Below are 18,489 nucleotides of genomic sequence, written 5' to 3'. Positions count from 1 at the left end.
GCCGGCAACTCGGTCTGCCCCCAGGGGACATGGAGTTCCTTTCCCCTGAACTGCTTTGCATTTGGTTTGTTTCCACCTTTCTGGTGATGTTTTCTTTTTTGTATGGTTTCCTGTATTTTTGTTGGTTAAGTTGGGATTCGTAAACTTTTTCATCATTGTTGCAATTTGGGAACACTGTTGTGTAACTCTGGTGATACTGTGTTACCATCACCACTTGATAGTTTCAGACCCGTTTGATCTTTATGCCCCACCCCCCAACAAAGCCTGGATTCAAGGCAAGCACGCCCTGTTCATCCCTTCCCCCGATCCTGAACACAATTTCATCTTTTCTTTGTGCATTCCTTCCTATATTCTTGGTGTCCCCAATCAATGACTCTCCGTGAAATGACTGAAGCAGTGTTTTTCGGACTCTCCACCTACTGTAAGACTCCATTGGAGAGTTCTCATTTTTATGTCATTTGAACTAGCCTTTGATATCTGAAAGGACGGTGTACGTCCTTTCAAGATACCATGTGCCAAACGAAGCCCTTTTGGCCACTGCCATCATTATCTCCAGGCAGGCATTGCTGTTTCAAGGGTGACATCTCAGCCAGAAGGCAGAGGCTGAGCTCGTCTTGTTGCACCAGCTCCCAAAAGAAGCCAAGAAAGGGAGCTGGAACAACAAACCACCCCAACGCCCAGGAAAGCGTTCTTCATGACAGAAGGCTAGAAAATGACCCAACATCCTTGTGGCCCAGAACCCCTCTAGAAAATCACTGTTCCATAAAAAAGAGAAACACATGGGAAGTTCCAAGGAGAGGCAATGCCCATGGCCAGTGTACTTTAGAGACGGCCTGAGCGCTCCGGGGAAGACACGCACCGACGGAACCCCTTGGGAAACAGCAGGGATTCTCCTCACCGTCGTAAGGGTTTCCTCTGGGGACAACCTGCCCTGGGCACCACATGAGGGAGCAGACCGGCTTCTCTTCCTCTGCCCCCACACCATTCACTCATGAAGGCAGCTCAGGTGTTCTCATGCCCTGCCTGCCTGCCTGCCTGGCTCATCCGTGAGCTGTGACCACCTCCAGGGCAGGACTCCACCTTCTCCTCTCTGTGTACCGTGCATCTGCACACAGTGGGCTTTCAGAACCTTAGACTTGAGCCATTCCCACTCAAGCCAGAACCCTCCCCAGGAAGGAAAACAGCTGTGGAGTCATTTTGGCCCCAGCACTGGTTCCGAAACCCTGGCGGCTCCTACAGCCTCTACGGCGTGAAGAGGGAGGTCCCTTTTGACAGAGCTTTCCGGCTCTCAGATCTAAGCTGTTGTTTCACTGTCAGCTGTGTCTCTTCCGTTGCAGCCAGGTGGGCCACGCTGCTCCAAAGGAGCTCACAAGCTGAGTTTCAAGGGAGGACAGGGATGGCTACAACGTGCTGCAAACTGAGTGAGGGTCCCCACAATCCTCAGCAAAGGTCTGTGGTGTGCAAGTGGGGAGTAGAGGGCCCCCAAGTTCCAAAGGAAGGGAGGTACTCGGGAGCTAAAGCCCTTGGCTGCTGTGGTAGCAGCTGCAGATGGCAGCTCGTCCACAGTGCACTTCGAATGAGGTCATATGAGCGGGACTCTGGAAATGGCTCCGAAATCGGGAGAAAGGGGTCAGGGTATGTGGGAAGCCGGCGGGGGTGGGGGGTGGATGAAGGAAGGTGTCCCTCCTCTCTCCAGTGCAATTTGGTTTGGTGAGTCTCAAAGCTACCAGATGGCACTTCCCAAGTCAGGCCCCCACAGGAATCAGGGTGGGCTGCGTGCCTCGGCCCCTGCCACAGGGACAAGCCACACCAGTGGCCTCCCTGAGCTCCAATGGCCGGATCTGGGGGTTCTGTCTGGGTGCACACCTCCTTGCTGTGGCCAAGTTCCCCCCTTCTCTGAGCACCAGCTTCATCCTCTCGAATGAGGACATCGAATGCTACCTTGGCACGTTACTCTCTTCATCCTGTGAAGACTCATTAGGCTTATCCTACAATTACTAGCTGGCCCGAAGATATCTCCTGAATCCAGATTAAGCTGGAGTCTCCCAGGCTCATCTGGCATGTCTTCCCTGAAGTCTGCCAAAACCCACACCATTGCATTTCCAGGGACTCCCCTTAGCCAGCTGGGCAGAAAACCCAGCATGCTTCAAACAAGCTGACAGACAAGCGGGAGAGGACTCACGGGCAGAAGGTTTCCCTCAGGTCTCGGGTGGAGCTCTGGGACCACAGCAGCAACGGGCCATCCCAGCCCCTGGGCTCAGCAGCGCCCTCATTCTCAGGCCGGCGGCTCTGCCCTGAGGGGAGCGGGAAGGTCACCAACTGCCGCAGGCGGACCTCACGCCCCTCCCACTGCTGGAGCCTGACCTCCCCCGGCCCCACCCCTTCCCCTACCCCAGCAGGACGACAGCTCGTCTTCCCCTGGCTTCCAACGTCAGGCCCGGCCCTGGGCCCCGATTGGGCACTGCTCCAGCCCGGAGCCAATCACAGTGGCCAGGGAGGTGGAACGCACCGATTGGCCAGGGCCAGGTCATGTGACCATACTCCCCAGGAAACTCAAATATTACCAAGGTTCCCTAAGAAACCAATGAACAAAATTATCCAGTAAAGGCAAACCGTGCTTTTTAATGAGGCCAATGTCACAGAAAAAAAAAAAAAAAAAAAAAGCTTCACCATGAACTGCTCAAGGAAGCTAGTAAATAAACTTTCAGAAAAGTTTAGTAGTTTTTTTTTTTTTTTTTTTTAATAGGGTGACGGAGAGCTATACCTTTCCCGTCTATGTGAATTTAGGTTTAAACTAGATTTCCCTTGGCTGTTATATAAGACAAAAAACCCCACATCACCCCCTTTCACTCACCCCCACCCCCCAAAAGTGTTTTAATGTATTGAATTTTTCTGTCCTCAGTTGTGTCTGATTCACGGCAACCCACGAACTCTACACAGCCAGGCTCTTCCGTCCATGGAATTCAGGGCAATTTTTTCTGTCCCAGTCAATGCCCACCCTGGGTGATCCAAAGGCAAGGGCTCAGAGGCCCCTGAGAGACTAACTCCTTTCAGCTGAGCACAGAGCTGGCTCCTCACTGGGATGCCTGTGGCCTGGGGCTCCCAGAGGGGAGAGCAGCACTCGCCCCACCGTGTGGTCACTGCTGGAAGTGCAGGCTGCTCCTCACTCCCCCTTGACAGTGTCCCTGACGGCAGAACAGTGTGAATCGAATCAAGGTGGTAATGCAAACTCCAATGCAACCAAACTCCCCACAAGGTCTCCAAAACCACTCAGGAACAGGGAATTGGAAACTGCAGGGGATGACATGAATGGAGATGGAGACTTGACACCTTACACCGAGTTCACTTCCACTTATCCCTAGACAAACTTTCCGTGAAAACTTGTCACCAATCTAGAAGAACAATGAGCAGAAACCGGACACGTGCTTTGAGTCTTCACACACAAAACTAAAAGGCAGTCCACAAAAAAACCCAGAGAATACAGTGGACTTGGCAAAATCAAAGATATCTACTGTGGGAAAGACCTCATGACAAAAGCAAAAGACAGGTCATACATCGCCAGACGAATGAGTGGAAACACAAAGCTTATCAAGGATGTGTCTCCAAACAGACAAAGAACACCAACACAACAAGCCTGTGAAAACTAGGGAAAGGTCTGAAGGGACACCAGACTGAGGAAGACACACACAGAGGATCCCGGATGATGTCCAGCACTGAGGGCCTGAAGAAACAACAGTCTAGTTGCACCCCCTCAGGCCTGTGTGACCGTGGATGAGGCCTCTGTTTCCCGGTGGCTCTGAGAGATGGACAGGGAGGAAGGGGAAGAGAAGTCACTTGCATTTCTAATACTCACAGCAAAGTCTTCCAATGAGAAGGGAATTATCACCCCCACTGACAATGCCATGCACTGAAGTGATATCCACGAGTCCATCTAACCCAGAAGGGAAGGATGCACCTGTTCTCACAAAACGGCGAGAGATGGAAGAAGGAAGATCAAGCCCACACCAATCACTGGAGAGAGAAGCTGTGCTCAGGGCTTGAAAAATTCCTATTGGTAAAATGATGTCACAGCCCCACAAGGCAATCCACAGCTTCGATGCTATTCCTCCCAAAATGCCAATGCATTTTCGCACCGAACAAAGAATTGCAAAAGGGGTTACGGAAACAGAAAAGAGCCTAAATTGTCAATACAATCCGACGAAAAGGCCCCGATACGGACATCCAAGGTTGTGTGAAAGGAAATTAGACGACCAAACTAGGATCCTCAGGAGAGTATCGGAGAAGGCAATGGCGACCCACTCCAGTACTCTTGCCTGGAAAATGCCCTGGACGGAGGAGCCTGGTAGGCTGCAGGCCATGGGGTCGCGCAGAGTCTGACACGACTGAAGTGACTTAGCAGCAGCAGCAGCAGCGGCAGGACAGTATGCTATTGGGAATACAACAACACACACAGATCCAGATCGATGGAATAAAGTTGAGGGTCCAGAAACAAACCCCAGCATCCATCGTCAACTCATCTCTGACACAGAAGGGGAGATTATCCAAATGGGAACAAGAAAGCCTCTTCAATCAATGTCCATGGGAAACCCAGACAGCTACATCTGAAGAACGCTATTGGTTTGGATCTCAGACCACCTCAATATTGGGGAAAAACCTCACCCTAAAGACTGATGTCATGAGATAGCTAGAAAGAAGCGTAGGTCAAAGGCTCCTTAACATCAGAGTCTCCTTGCCATTTGCTGGGCAGAGGTAGAAATGGGTCTCTTCAATTAAGGGAAAGAGGTACACGAAGTACACCAATGGGTTTCCATCCAATGGAACCTCTTCACAACAGAGAAGCTAAGCATTCACAAATGCAAAAGATAGGAAACGGAACACGAGAGACTCCTTCCAAGTGGTGTATCTGAGAAGGGGTTCATATGGAAAGAGACGAAGAATGCACAGCACTCAGATTCCAAGAAACACCACCACCACCCTTGACCCTTCCCCTATGACCAACTCCGACCTGAAGCCTTTCTCTCCCTCTAACCTATCCCTAAAACATAACCCTCATCTAATCATATACATGTGGAATTCCTAGCATCCATCCATCCACACACGAGAGAGAAAGAGGAAGACACAGAGGGAATTGAGAAAGGAAAAGAGAGGGACACAGCCAGAGAGAGACACGGAACCAAAGAGAGGAAAGGAGTCGATGGTCCAGACTTTTCCTCAATCTGTCTCGAAGGTAGAAGCAATGACAGCGCCCATCCACCCCAGAAGGGGGAAAAGGACGGAAGGTTTGCAGAGGAAAAGACAAGAACGCAGGGAGCCATTAGAAGCTCAGCCACCCGCAGAAGCCGAGCTGGGACACTTGAACAGAATCTCAATGGAAACAGAGGACCAGAAAGTTGGCTACTCTTTTCTACAAGAGAGGGAGACCTTCGAGTCTTCCTTTCGGTCCTCCAACTTGGATGCGGGGTCTCAAAACAGTCAGGAGGGGGAGTGCCTTTTCCTGGGTACCACGGCACATCCAGGCCTCGTTCTGCCCCATTCTGTGCTATGTCAGCCCTGGATGGAATCTTTCTTTCTGAAGTCTCAGCGCACGAGCTCCACGTGATATCGGCCCCAGGTGGAAAGGCATGGAGCTGCTCGTAGGCCGACAGACCTAGGAAGCAGATGGGAGAATGACCCCCACTCTGCAGATGGAGAGACTGGGGAAACCCTGAGGGGCATATGCTTGTCCAGGGCCACACCACTTATGAGAAGAAGGAGCCTGGTCTGAGAGCAGCAGGGCCCTCGGAGCTCAGGCCCTGGCTGCACCCAGGCCTCCCCAGGGCTGTGGGCTGGGCTGTGTGGGCGTCTCTGTGCCTGCACATGGCCTAAGGGGGGTGGTCGAGCAGTCAGAAACCCAGAGATTCCCTTGGGAAGTTTTGGGGAAGGGACCTCAGCACGAACCCCAGGCGATGATGTCACCTGCCGGCAACAGAACCCAACAGAACCCGCAACCCGGGTATCCAGGCCTCCAGAGCGGAGAGGAGCCCCCAGCCAGATCACTTGCTGCCAGGATGTTCTGCTGTTTGCCCATGCCCAGAGGCCGGGGCCTCAGGAGAGCTCACAGGCAGTGTGCGTGGGCACCCTGTCGACGTTGGCTCAGGACACCCCCGAGAGGCCTCTGGCCGTTTGCCCGGAGAAACAGAAAGGTAACACGGGGAGCCCCAGGCCGGGCCAGGCCACCTCGCCCATGCCACCCGGAAACACCGGGTCCTTTGCCTGTGTGTGTGGATGCGGGTTTCTCGGGGTGTGTCTCCCTCAAGGAAGCCCAGGCGGATGTGGGGTCAGAAGCCTGCGGACAAGTTGTGTCCACACCCCAGGGGAGAGCAGGCTGGGCCCGATGGGGAGTGTGCGGGCAGCGGCGGCCGCCCAGGCTGACCTCACACCCACAGGTGGGTCTCTTTCCTCCCGGGTGGGGATCTGAGCAGACACACGTCTCTGACCCTTCTGGGAAGAGAAGTTCGAGCAGGCAGAAGCAGCGGTTCCACTGGCCAGGCCCAGCTTGGAAAACTCCCAGCATGGCTGGCTGACGGTCACTGTCGTTGCAGAGCTTCCCACGTGATGAGGCCGAGGACGGGGACACCCCATCCACCTCCCGGAGGGAGGGGTCGGAGCACCACCCCCCCGCCCGTGAGGCCCAGTGCAGGCTCCAGGTGAGCGTGCCCACGGAGGCATCAGGCCCACCGGGGGAGAAGAGGAGGCGGGGAAGGCCTGCTGCAGAGACACCGCCCAGGATACACCCGCCGGCCCAGTCTGAGGCTGCCACGGAGCTCAGCACACCCGGCTCCGACCCAGAGTCCCGAGAACCCCGGCCTCTGAGGCAGCAGGAGGACCTGGAGCCCAGCACGCCAGAGCACAGTGGTGAGGACGCTGGGGCTGCTGCACGGGAGTGTGTGGGGACGGGGTGCTGAGCTACACAGGGACGAGTCCCCGAAAGCTGCTGCTGGGCCTGCAGCAAGCGCTGGCCTCACACCCCCCGCCCCCCATCTCGCACACGTCAGTCCCAAAACACATCCGACGCTGGGTATTCTTTGGGAATCTCTTGGAAGCTTTCTGTCCCGGGATACGCACATGCCAAGGCTGGCCTGTGGGCAAACTTTGCTTCTCCCCCAGCTCTAGCACTGACCTCCAACTGGAACCAGGCTCCACTTCCCAGACCTGTCCCTACAGAGGTGGTGGCTCCAGGTGCAGGACCCAGGGATCCACCGAGGGCAGATGGAGAACCGAGACTTGCCCTCGCAGAGACACCAGGCCAGCTGGGTACTGGCCAGCACACCGGGCAGATCGGATCTCCGTGCCTGCAGGACCCCCAGCCCCAGGCACTGATGTCCCACCCCCTCAGCCAGAACCTCCACCTCCACGTGCACCTGTACCTTCTCGGGCTCTGGCAGGAGAACCCGAGGCAGAGGAGGAGTCACCGCCTCGGCAGGGAGAGCCTGCCCTGGCTCCCGCGCAACACCCAGATGCCCACGATGACTCACCCACCCCTGCAGGGAGAACGAGCCCCCGTTCTGGACAGACACCCAGAGCCCTTGCCGGAAACACCACGTCCAGGGGAGCGGTCGGCTCTGCAGCCTCCATCCCTGTCTGCTCACCGTGGACGCCGGCAACTTGGTCTGCCCCCAGGGGACATGGAGTTCCTTTCCCCTGAACTGCTTTGCATTTGGTTTGTTTCCACCTTTCTGGTGATGTTTTCTTTTTTGTATGGTTTCCTGTATTTTTGTTGGTTAAGTTGGGATTCGTAAACTTTTTCATCATTGTTGCAATTTGGGAACACTGTTGTGTAACTCTGGTGATACTGTGTTACCATCACCACTTGGTAGTTTCAGACCCGTTTGATCTTTATGCCCCACCCCCCAACAAAGCCTGGATTCAAGGCAAGCACGCCCTGTTCATCCCTTCCCCCGATCCTGAACACAATTTCATCTTTTCTTTGTGCATTCCTTCCTATATTCTTGGTGTCCCCAATCAATGACTCTCCGTGAAATGACTGAAGCAGTGTTTTTCGGACTCTCCACCTACTGTAAGACTCCATTGGAGAGTTCTCATTTTTATGTCATTTGAACTAGCCTTTGATATCTGAAAGGACGGTGTACGTCCTTTCAAGATACCATGTGCCAAACGAAGCCCTTTTGGCCACTGCCATCATTATCTCCAGGCAGGCATTGCTGTTTCAAGGGTGACATCTCAGCCAGAAGGCAGAGGCTGAGCTCGTCTTGTTGCACCAGCTCCCAAAAGAAGCCAAGAAAGGGAGCTGGAACAACAAACCACCCCAACGCCCAGGAAAGCGTTCTTCATGACAGAAGGCTAGAAAATGACCCAACATCCTTGTGGCCCAGAACCCCTCTAGAAAATCACTGTTCCATAAAAAAGAGAAACACATGGGAAGTTCCAAGGAGAGGCAATGCCCATGGCCAGTGTACTTTAGAGACGGCCTGAGCGCTCCGGGGAAGACACGCACCGACGGAACCCCTTGGGAAACAGCAGGGATTCTCCTCACCGTCGTAAGGGTTTCCTCTGGGGACAACCTGCCCTGGGCACCACATGAGGGAGCAGACCGGCTTCTCTTCCTCTGCCCCCACACCATTCACTCATGAAGGCAGCTCAGGTGTTCTCATGCCCTGCCTGCCTGCCTGCCTGGCTCATCCGTGAGCTGTGACCACCTCCAGGGCAGGACTCCACCTTCTCCTCTCTGTGTACCGTGCATCTGCACACAGTGGGCTTTCAGAACCTTAGACTTGAGCCATTCCCACTCAAGCCAGAACCCTCCCCAGGAAGGAAAACAGCTGTGGAGTCATTTTGGCCCCAGCACTGGTTCCGAAACCCTGGCGGCTCCTACAGCCTCTACGGCGTGAAGAGGGAGGTCCCTTTTGACAGAGCTTTCCGGCTCTCAGATCTAAGCTGTTGTTTCACTGTCAGCTGTGTCTCTTCCGTTGCAGCCAGGTGGGCCACGCTGCTCCAAAGGAGCTCACAAGCTGAGTTTCAAGGGAGGACAGGGATGGCTACAACGTGCTGCAAACTGAGTGAGGGTCCCCACAATCCTCAGCAAAGGTCTGTGGTGTGCAAGTGGGGAGTAGAGGGCCCCCAAGTTCCAAAGGAAGGGAGGTACTCGGGAGCTAAAGCCCTTGGCTGCTGTGGTAGCAGCTGCAGATGGCAGCTCGTCCACAGTGCACTTCGAATGAGGTCATATGAGCGGGACTCTGGAAATGGCTCCGAAATCGAGAGAAAGGGGTCAGGGTATGTGGGAAGCCGGCGGGGGTGGGGGGTGGATGAAGGAAGGTGTCCCTCCTCTCTCCAGTGCAATTTGGTTTGGTGAGTCTCAAAGCTACCAGATGGCACTTCCCAAGTCAGGCCCCCACAGGAATCAGGGTGGGCTGCGTGCCTCGGCCCCTGCCACAGGGACAAGCCACACCAGTGGCCTCCCTGAGCTCCAATGGCCGGATCTGGGGGTTCTGTCTGGGTGCACACCTCCTTGCTGTGGCCAAGTTCCCCCCTTCTCTGAGCACCAGCTTCATCCTCTCGAATGAGGACATCGAATGCTACCTTGGCACGTTACTCTCTTCATCCTGTGAAGACTCATTAGGCTTATCCTACAATTACTAGCTGGCCCGAAGAGATATCTCCTGAATCCAGATTAAGCTGGAGTCTCCCAGGCTCATCTGGCATGTCTTCCCTGAAGTCTGCCAAAACCCACACCCTTGCATTTCCAGGGACTCCCCTTAGCCAGCTGGGCAGAAAACCCAGCATGCTTCAAACAAGCTGACAGACAAGCGGGAGAGGACTCACGGGCAGAAGGTTTCCCTCAGGTCTCGGGGGGAGCTCTGGGACCACAGCAGCAACGGGCCATCCCAGCCCCTGGGCTCAGCAGTGCCCTCATTCTCAGGCCGGCGGCTCTGCCCTGAGGGGAGCGGGAAGGTCACCAACTGCCGCAGGCGGACCTCACGCCCCTCCCACTGCTGGAGCCTGACCTCCCCCGGCCCCACCCCTTCCCCTACCCCAGCAGGACGACAGCTCGTCTTCCCCTGGCTTCCAACGTCAGGCCCGGCCCTGGGCCCCGATTGGGCACTGCCCCAGCCCGGAGCCAATCACAGTGGCCAGGGAGGTGGAACGCACCGATTGGCCAGGGCCAGGTCATGTGACCATACTCCCCAGGAAACTCAAATATTACCAAGGTTCCCTAAGAAACCAATGAACAAAATTATCCAGTAAAGGCAAACCGTACTTTTTAATGAGGCCAATGTCACAGAAAAAAAAAAAAAATGCTTCACCATGAACTGCTCAAGGAAGCTAGTAAATAAACTTTCAGAAAAGTTTAGTAGTTTTTTTTTTTTTTTTAATAGGGTGACGGAGAGCTATACCTTTCCCGTCTATGTGAATTTAGGTTTAAACTAGATTTCCCTTGGCTATTATATAAGACAAAAAAACCCACATCACCCCCTTTCACTCACCCCCACCCCCCAAAAGTGTTTTAATGTATTGAATTTTTCTGTCCTCAGTTGTGTCTGATTCACGGCAACCCACGAACTCTACACAGCCAGGCTCTTCCGTCCATGGAATTCAGGGCAATTTTTTCTGTCCCAGTCAATGCCCACCCTGGGTGATCCAAAGGCAAGGGCTCAGAGGCCCCTGAGAGACTAACTCCTTTCAGCTGAGCACAGAGCTGGCTCCTCACTGGGATGCCTGTGGCCTGGGGCTCCCAGAGGGGAGAGCAGCACTCGCCCCACCGTGTGGTCACTGCTGGAAGTGCAGGCTGCTCCTCACTCCCCCTTGACAGTGTCCCTGACGGCAGAACAGTGTGAATCGAATCAAGGTGGTAATGCAAACTCCAATGCAACCAAACTTCCCACAAGGTCTCCAAAACCACTCAGGAACAGGGAATTGGAAACTGCAGGGGATGACATGAATGGAGATGGAGACTTGACACCTTACACCGAGTTCACTTCCACTTATCCCTAGACAAACTTTCCGTGAAAACTTGTCACCAATCTAGAAGAACAATGAGCAGAAACCGGACACGTGCTTTGAGTCTTCACACACAAAACTAAAAGGCAGTCCACAAAAAAACCCAGAGAATACAGTGGACTTGGCAAAATCAAAGATATCTACTGTGGGAAAGACCTCATGACAAAAGCAAAAGACAGGTCATACATCGCCAGACGAATGAGTGGAAACACAAAGCTTATCAAGGATGTGTCTCCAAACAGACAAAGAACACCAACACAACAAGCCTGTGAAAACTAGGGAAAGGTCTGAAGGGACACCAGACTGAGGAAGACACACACAGAGGATCCCGGATGATGTCCAGCACTGAGGGCCTGAAGAAACAACAGTCTAGTTGCACCCCCTCAGGCCTGTGTGACCGTGGATGAGGCCTCTGTTTCCCGGTGGCTCTGAGAGATGGACAGGGAGGAAGGGGAAGAGAAGTCACTTGCATTTCTAATACTCACAGCAAAGTCTTCCAATGAGAAGGGAATTATCACCCCCACTGACAATGCCATGCACTGAAGTGATATCCACGAGTCCATCTAACCCAGAAGGGAAGGATGCACCTGTTCTCACAAAACGGCGAGAGATGGAAGAAGGAAGATCAAGCCCACACCAATCACTGGAGAGAGAAGCTGTGCTCAGGGCTTGAAAGAATTCCTATTGGTAAAATGATGTCACAGCCCCACAAGGCAATCCACAGCTTCGATGCTATTCCTCCCAAAATGCCAATGCATTTTCGCACCGAACAAAGAATTGCAAAAGGGGTTACGGAAACAGAAAAGAGCCTAAATTGTCAATACAATCCGACGAAAAGGCCCCGATACGGACATCCAAGGTTGTGTGAAAGGAAATTAGACGACCAAACTAGGATCCTCAGGAGAGTATCGGAGAAGGCAATGGCGACCCACTCCAGTACTCTTGCCTGGAAAATGCCCTGGACGGAGGAGCCTGGTAGGCTGCAGGCCATGGGGTCGCGCAGAGTCTGACACGACTGAAGTGACTTAGCAGCAGCAGCAGCAGCGGCAGGACAGTATGCTATTGGGAATACAACAACACACACAGATCCAGATCGATGGAATAAAGTTGAGGGTCCAGAAACAAACCCCAGCATCCATCGTCAACTCATCTCTGACACAGAAGGGGAGATTATCCAAATGGGAACAAGAAAGCCTCTTCAATCAATGTCCATGGGAAACCCAGACAGCTACATCTGAAGAACGCTATTGGTTTGGATCTCAGACCACCTCAATATTGGGGAAAATCCTCACCCTAAAGACTGATGTCATGAGATAGCTAGAAAGAAGCGTAGGTCAAAGGCTCCTTAACATCAGAGTCTCCTTGCCATTTGCTGGGCGGAGGTAGAAATGGGTCTCTTCAATTAAGGGAAAGAGGTACACGAAGTACACCAATGGGTTTCCATCCAATGGAACCTCTTCACAACAGAGAAGCTAAGCATTCACAAATGCAAAAGATAGGAAACGGAACACGAGAGACTCCTTCCAAGTGGTGTATCTGAGAAGGGGTTCATATGGAAAGAGACGAAGAATGCACAGCACTCAGATTCCAAGAAACACCACCACCACCCTTGACCCTTCCCCTATGACCAACTCCGACCTGAAGCCTTTCTCTCCCTCTAACCTATCCCTAAAACATAACCCTCATCTAATCATATATATGTGGAATTCCTAGCATCCATCCATTCACACACGAGAGAGAAAGAGGAAGACACAGAGGGAATTGAGAAAGGAAAAGAGAGGGACACAGCCAGAGAGAGACACGGAACCAAAGAGAGGAAAGGAGTCGATGGTCCAGACTTTTCCTCAATCTGTCTCGAAGGTAGAAGCAATGACAGCGCCCATCCACCCCAGAAGGGGGAAAAGGACGGAAGGTTTGCAGAGGAAAAGACAAGAACGCAGGGAGCCATTAGAAGCTCAGCCACCCGCAGAAGCCGAGCTGGGACACTTGAACAGAATCTCAATGGAAACAGAGGACCAGAAAGTTGGCTACTCTTTTCTACAAGAGAGGGAGACCTTCGAGTCTTCCTTTCGGTCCTCCAACTTGGATGCGGGGTCTCAAAACAGTCAGGAGGGGGAGTGCCTTTTCCTGGGTACCACGGCACATCCAGGCCTCGTTCTGCCCCATTCTGTGCTATGTCAGCCCTGGATGGAATCTTTCTTTCTGAAGTCTCAGCGCACGAGCTCCACGTGATATCGGCCCCAGGTGGAAAGGCATGGAGCTGCTCGTAGGCCGACAGACCTAGGAAGCAGATGGGAGAATGACCCCCACTCTGCAGATGGAGAGACTGGGGAAACCCTGAGGGGCATATGCTTGTCCAGGGCCACACCACTTATGAGAAGAAGGAGCCTGGTCTGAGAGCAGCAGGGCCCTCGGAGCTCAGGCCCTGGCTGCACCCAGGCCTCCCCAGGGCTGTGGGCTGGGCTGTGTGGGCGTCTCTGTGCCTGCACATGGCCTAAGGGGGGTGGTCGAGCAGTCAGAAACCCAGAGATTCCCTTGGGAAGTTTTGGGGAAGGGACCTCAGCACGAACCCCAGGCGATGATGTCACCTGCCGGCAACAGAACCCAACAGAACCCGCAACCCGGGTATCCAGGCCTCCAGAGCGGAGAGGAGCCCCCAGCCAGATCACTTGCTGCCAGGATGTTCTGCTGTTTGCCCATGCCCAGAGGCCGGGGCCTCAGGAGAGCTCACAGGCAGTGTGCGTGGGCACCCTGTCGACGTTGGCTCAGGACACCCCCGAGAGGCCTCTGGCCGTTTGCCCGGAGAAACAGAAAGGTAACACGGGGAGCCCCAGGCCGGGCCAGGCCACCTCGCCCATGCCACCCGGAAACACCGGGTCCTTTGCCTGTGTGTGTGGATGCGGGTTTCTCGGGGTGTGTCTCCCTCAAGGAAGCCCAGGCGGATGTGGGGTCAGAAGCCTGCGGACAAGTTGTGTCCACACCCCAGGGGAGAGCAGGCTGGGCCCGATGGGGAGTGTGCGGGCAGTGGCGGCCGCCCAGGCTGACCTCACACCCACAGGTGGGTCTCTTTCCTCCCGGGTGGGGATCTGAGCAGACACACGTCTCTGACCCTTCTGGGAAGAGAAGTTCGAGCAGGCAGAAGCAGCGGTTCCACTGGCCAGGCCCAGCTTGGAAAACTCCCAGCATGGCTGGCTGACGGTCACTGTCGTTGCAGAGCTTCCCACGTGATGAGGCCGAGGACGGGGACACCCCATCCACCTCCCGGAGGGAGGGGTCGGAGCACCACCCCCCCGCCCCTGAGGCCCAGTGCAGGCTCCAGGTGAGCGTGCCCACGGAGGCATCAGCCCCACCGGGGGAGAAGAGGAGGCGGGGAAGGCCTGCTGCAGAGACACCGCCTAGGATACACCCGCCGGCCCAGTCTGAGGCTGCCACGGAGCTCAGCACACCCGGCTCCGACCCAGAGTCCCGAGAACCCCGGCCTCTGAGGCAGCAGGAGGACCTGGAGCCCAGCACGCCAGAGCACAGAGGTGAGGACGCTGGGGCTGCTGCACGGGAGTGTGTGGGGACGGGGTGCTGAGCTACACAGGGACGAGTCCCCGAAAGCTGCTGCTGGGCCTGCAGCAAGCACTGGCGTCACACCCCCCGCCCCCCGTCTTGCACACTTCAGTCCCAAAAGACATCTGACGCTGGGTATTCTTTGGGAATCTCTTGGAAGCTTTCTGTCCCGGGATACGCACATGCCAAGGCTGGCCTGTGGGCAAACTTTGCTTCTCCCCCAGCTCTAGCACTGGCCTCCAACTGGAACCAGGCTCCGCTTCCCAGACCTGTCCCTACAGAGGTGCTGGCTCCAGGTGCAGGACCCAGGGATCCACCGAGGGCAGATGGAGAACCGAGACTTGCCCTCGCAGAGACACCAGGCCAGCTGGGTACTGGCCAGCACACCGGGCAGATCGGATCTCCGTGCCTGCAGGACCCCCAGCCCCAGGCACTGATGTCCCACCCCCTCAGCCAGAACCTCCACCTCCACGTGCACCTGTACCTGCTCGGGCTCTGGCAGGAGAACCCGAGGCAGAGGAGGAGTCACCGCCTCGGCAGGGAGAGCCTGCCCTGGCTCCCGTGCAACACCCAGACGCCCACGATGACTCACCCACCCCTGCAGGGAGAACGAGCCCCCGCTCTGGACAGACACCCAGAGCCCTTGCCGGAAACACCACCTTCAAGGGAGCGGTCGGCTCTGCAGCCTCCATCCCTGTCTGCTCACCGTGGACGCCGGCAACTCGGTCTGCCCCCAGGGGACATGGAGTTCCTTTCCCCTGAACTGCTTTGCATTTGGTTTGTTTCCACCTTTCTGGTGATGTTTTCTTTTTTGTATGGTTTCCTGTATTTTTGTTGGTTAAGTTGGGATTCGTAAACTTTTTCATCATTGTTGCAATTTGGGAACACTGTTGTGTAACTCTGGTGATACTGTGTTACCATCACCACTTGATAGTTTCAGACCCGTTTGATCTTTATGCCCCACCCCCCAACAAAGCCTGGATTCAAGGCAAGCACGCCCTGTTCATCCCTTCCCCCGATCCTGAACACAATTTCATCTTTTCTTTGTGCATTCCTTCCTATATTCTTGGTGTCCCCAATCAATGACTCTCCGTGAAATGACTGAAGCAGTGTTTTTCGGACTCTCCACCTACTGTAAGACTCCATTGGAGAGTTCTCATTTTTATGTCATTTGAACTAGCCTTTGATATCTGAAAGGACGGTGTACGTCCTTTCAAGATACCATGTGCCAAACGAAGCCCTTTTGGCCACTGCCATCATTATCTCCAGGCAGGCATTGCTGTTTCAAGGGTGACATCTCAGCCAGAAGGCAGAGGCTGAGCTCGTCTTGTTGCACCAGCTCCCAAAAGAAGCCAAGAAAGGGAGCTGGAACAACAAACCACCCCAACGCCCAGGAAAGCGTTCTTCATGACAGAAGGCTAGAAAATGACCCAACATCCTTGTGGCCCAGAACCCCTCTAGAAAATCACTGTTCCATAAAAAAGAGAAACACATGGGAAGTTCCAAGGAGAGGCAATGCCCATGGCCAGTGTACTTTAGAGACGGCCTGAGCGCTCCGGGGAAGACACGCACCGACGGAACCCCTTGGGAAACAGCAGGGATTCTCCTCACCGTCGTAAGGGTTTCCTCTGGGGACAACCTGCCCTGGGCACCACATGAGGGAGCAGACCGGCTTCTCTTCCTCTGCCCCCACACCATTCACTCATGAAGGCAGCTCAGGTGTTCTCATGCCCTGCCTGCCTGCCTGCCTGGCTCATCCGTGAGCTGTGACCACCTCCAGGGCAGGACTCCACCTTCTCCTCTCTGTGTACCGTGCATCTGCACACAGTGGGCTTTCAGAACCTTAGACTTGAGCCATTCCCACTCAAGCCAGAACCCTCCCCAGGAAGGAAAACAGCTGTGGAGTCATTTTGGCCCCAGCACTGGTTCCGAAACCCTGGCGGCTCCTACAGCCTCTACGGCGTGAAGAGGGAGGTCCCTTTTGACAGAGCTTTCCGGCTCTCAGATCTAAGCTGTTGTTTCACTGTCAGCTGTGTCTCTTCCGTTGCAGCCAGGTGGGCCACGCTGCTCCAAAGGAGCTCACAAGCTGAGTTTCAAGGGAGGACAGGGATGGCTACAACGTGCTGCAAACTGAGTGAGGGTCCCCACAATCCTCAGCAAAGGTCTGTGGTGTGCAAGTGGGGAGTAGAGGGCCCCCAAGTTCCAAAGGAAGGGAGGTACTCGGGAGCTAAAGCCCTTGGCTGCTGTGGTAGCAGCTGCAGATGGCAGCTCGTCCACAATGCACTTCGAATGAGGTCATATGAGCGGGACTCTGGAAATGGCTCCGAAATCGGGAGAAAGGGGTCAGGGTATGTGGGAAGCCGGCGGGGGTGGGGGGTGGATGAAGGAAGGTGTCCCTCCTCTCTCCAGTGCAATTTGGTTTGGTGAGTCTCAAAGCTACCAGATGGCACTTCCCAAGTCAGGCCCCCACAGGAATCAGGGTGGGCTGCGTGCCTCGGCCCCTGCCACAGGGACAAGCCACACCAGTGGCCTCCCTGAGCTCCAATGGCCGGATCTGGGGGTTCTGTCTGGGTGCACACCTCCTTGCTGTGGCCAAGTTCCCCCCTTCTCTGAGCACCAGCTTCATCCTCTCGAATGAGGACATCGAATGCTACCTTGGCACGTTACTCTCTTCATCCTGTGAAGACTCATTAGGCTTATCCTACAATTACTAGCTGGCCCGAAGATATCTCCTGAATCCAGATTAAGCTGGAGTCTCCCAGGCTCATCTGGCATGTCTTCCCTGAAGTCTGCCAAAACCCACACCATTGCATTTCCAGGGACTCCCCTTAGCCAGCTGGGCAGAAAACCCAGCATGCTTCAAACAAGCTGACAGACAAGCGGGAGAGGACTCACGGGCAGAAGGTTTCCCTCAGGTCTCGGGTGGAGCTCTGGGACCACAGCAGCAACGGGCCATCCCAGCCCCTGGGCTCAGCAGCGCCCTCATTCTCAGGCCGGCGGCTCTGCCCTGAGGGGAGCGGGAAGGTCACCAACTGCCGCAGGCGGACCTCACGCCCCTCCCACTGCTGGAGCCTGACCTCCCCCGGCCCCACCCCTTCCCCTACCCCAGCAGGACGACAGCTCGTCTTCCCCTGGCTTCCAACGTCAGGCCCGGCCCTGGGCCCCGATTGGGCACTGCTCCAGCCCGGAGCCAATCACAGTGGCCAGGGAGGTGGAACGCACCGATTGGCCAGGGCCAGGTCATGTGACCATACTCCCCAGGAAACTCAAATATTACCAAGGTTCCCTAAGAAACCAATGAACAAAATTATCCAGTAAAGGCAAACCGTACTTTTTAATGAGGCCAATGTCACAGAAAAAAAAAAAAAAAAAAAAAGCTTCACCATGAACTGCTCAAGGAAGCTAGTAAATAAACTTTCAGAAAAGTTTAGTAGTTTTTTTTTTTTTTTTTTTTAATAGGGTGACGGAGAGCTATACCTTTCCCGTCTATGTGAATTTAGGTTTAAACTAGATTTCCCTTGGCTGTTATATAAGACAAAAAACCCCACATCACCCCCTTTCACTCACCCCCACCCCCCAAAAGTGTTTTAATGTATTGAATTTTTCTGTCCTCAGTTGTGTCTGATTCACGGCAACCCACGAACTCTACACAGCCAGGCTCTTCCGTCCATGGAATTCAGGGCAATTTTTTCTGTCCCAGTCAATGCCCACCCTGGGTGATCCAAAGGCAAGGGCTCAGAGGCCCCTGAGAGACTAACTCCTTTCAGCTGAGCACAGAGCTGGCTCCTCACTGGGATGCCTGTGGCCTGGGGCTCCCAGAGGGGAGAGCAGCACTCGCCCCACCGTGTGGTCACTGCTGGAAGTGCAGGCTGCTCCTCACTCCCCCTTGACAGTGTCCCTGACGGCAGAACAGTGTGAATCGAATCAAGGTGGTAATGC

At 54.7% G+C, this 18,489-nt stretch overlaps 1 long non-coding RNA gene across 1 annotated transcript in view; it reads right to left on the bottom strand.

Annotated features, from left to right (window-relative positions):
* The window catches only part of LOC145534170 (uncharacterized), a 40,423-nt gene that overhangs the window by 15,156 nt on the left and 6,778 nt on the right, over nt 1-18,489 (bottom strand). The window contains exons 2-4 of the long non-coding RNA XR_014074303.1: nt 17,446-17,557; nt 9,820-9,931; nt 2,183-2,294 (exon numbers count right to left, since the gene is read on the bottom strand). This is a non-coding gene — a long non-coding RNA (uncharacterized LOC145534170). The remainder of the gene's footprint in view (nt 1-2,182; nt 2,295-9,819; nt 9,932-17,445; nt 17,558-18,489) is intronic.

Source organism: Giraffa tippelskirchi, chromosome 14 (genome assembly GCF_054371585.1).
Source record: "Giraffa tippelskirchi isolate mGirTip1 chromosome 14, T2T-mGirTip1v1.2.pri, whole genome shotgun sequence".
Classification (NCBI taxonomy): Eukaryota; Metazoa; Chordata; class Mammalia; order Artiodactyla; family Giraffidae; genus Giraffa; species Giraffa tippelskirchi.
Note: the sequence above shows the minus strand (reverse complement) of the source record. Positions and strands in the feature narration are given on the sequence as shown.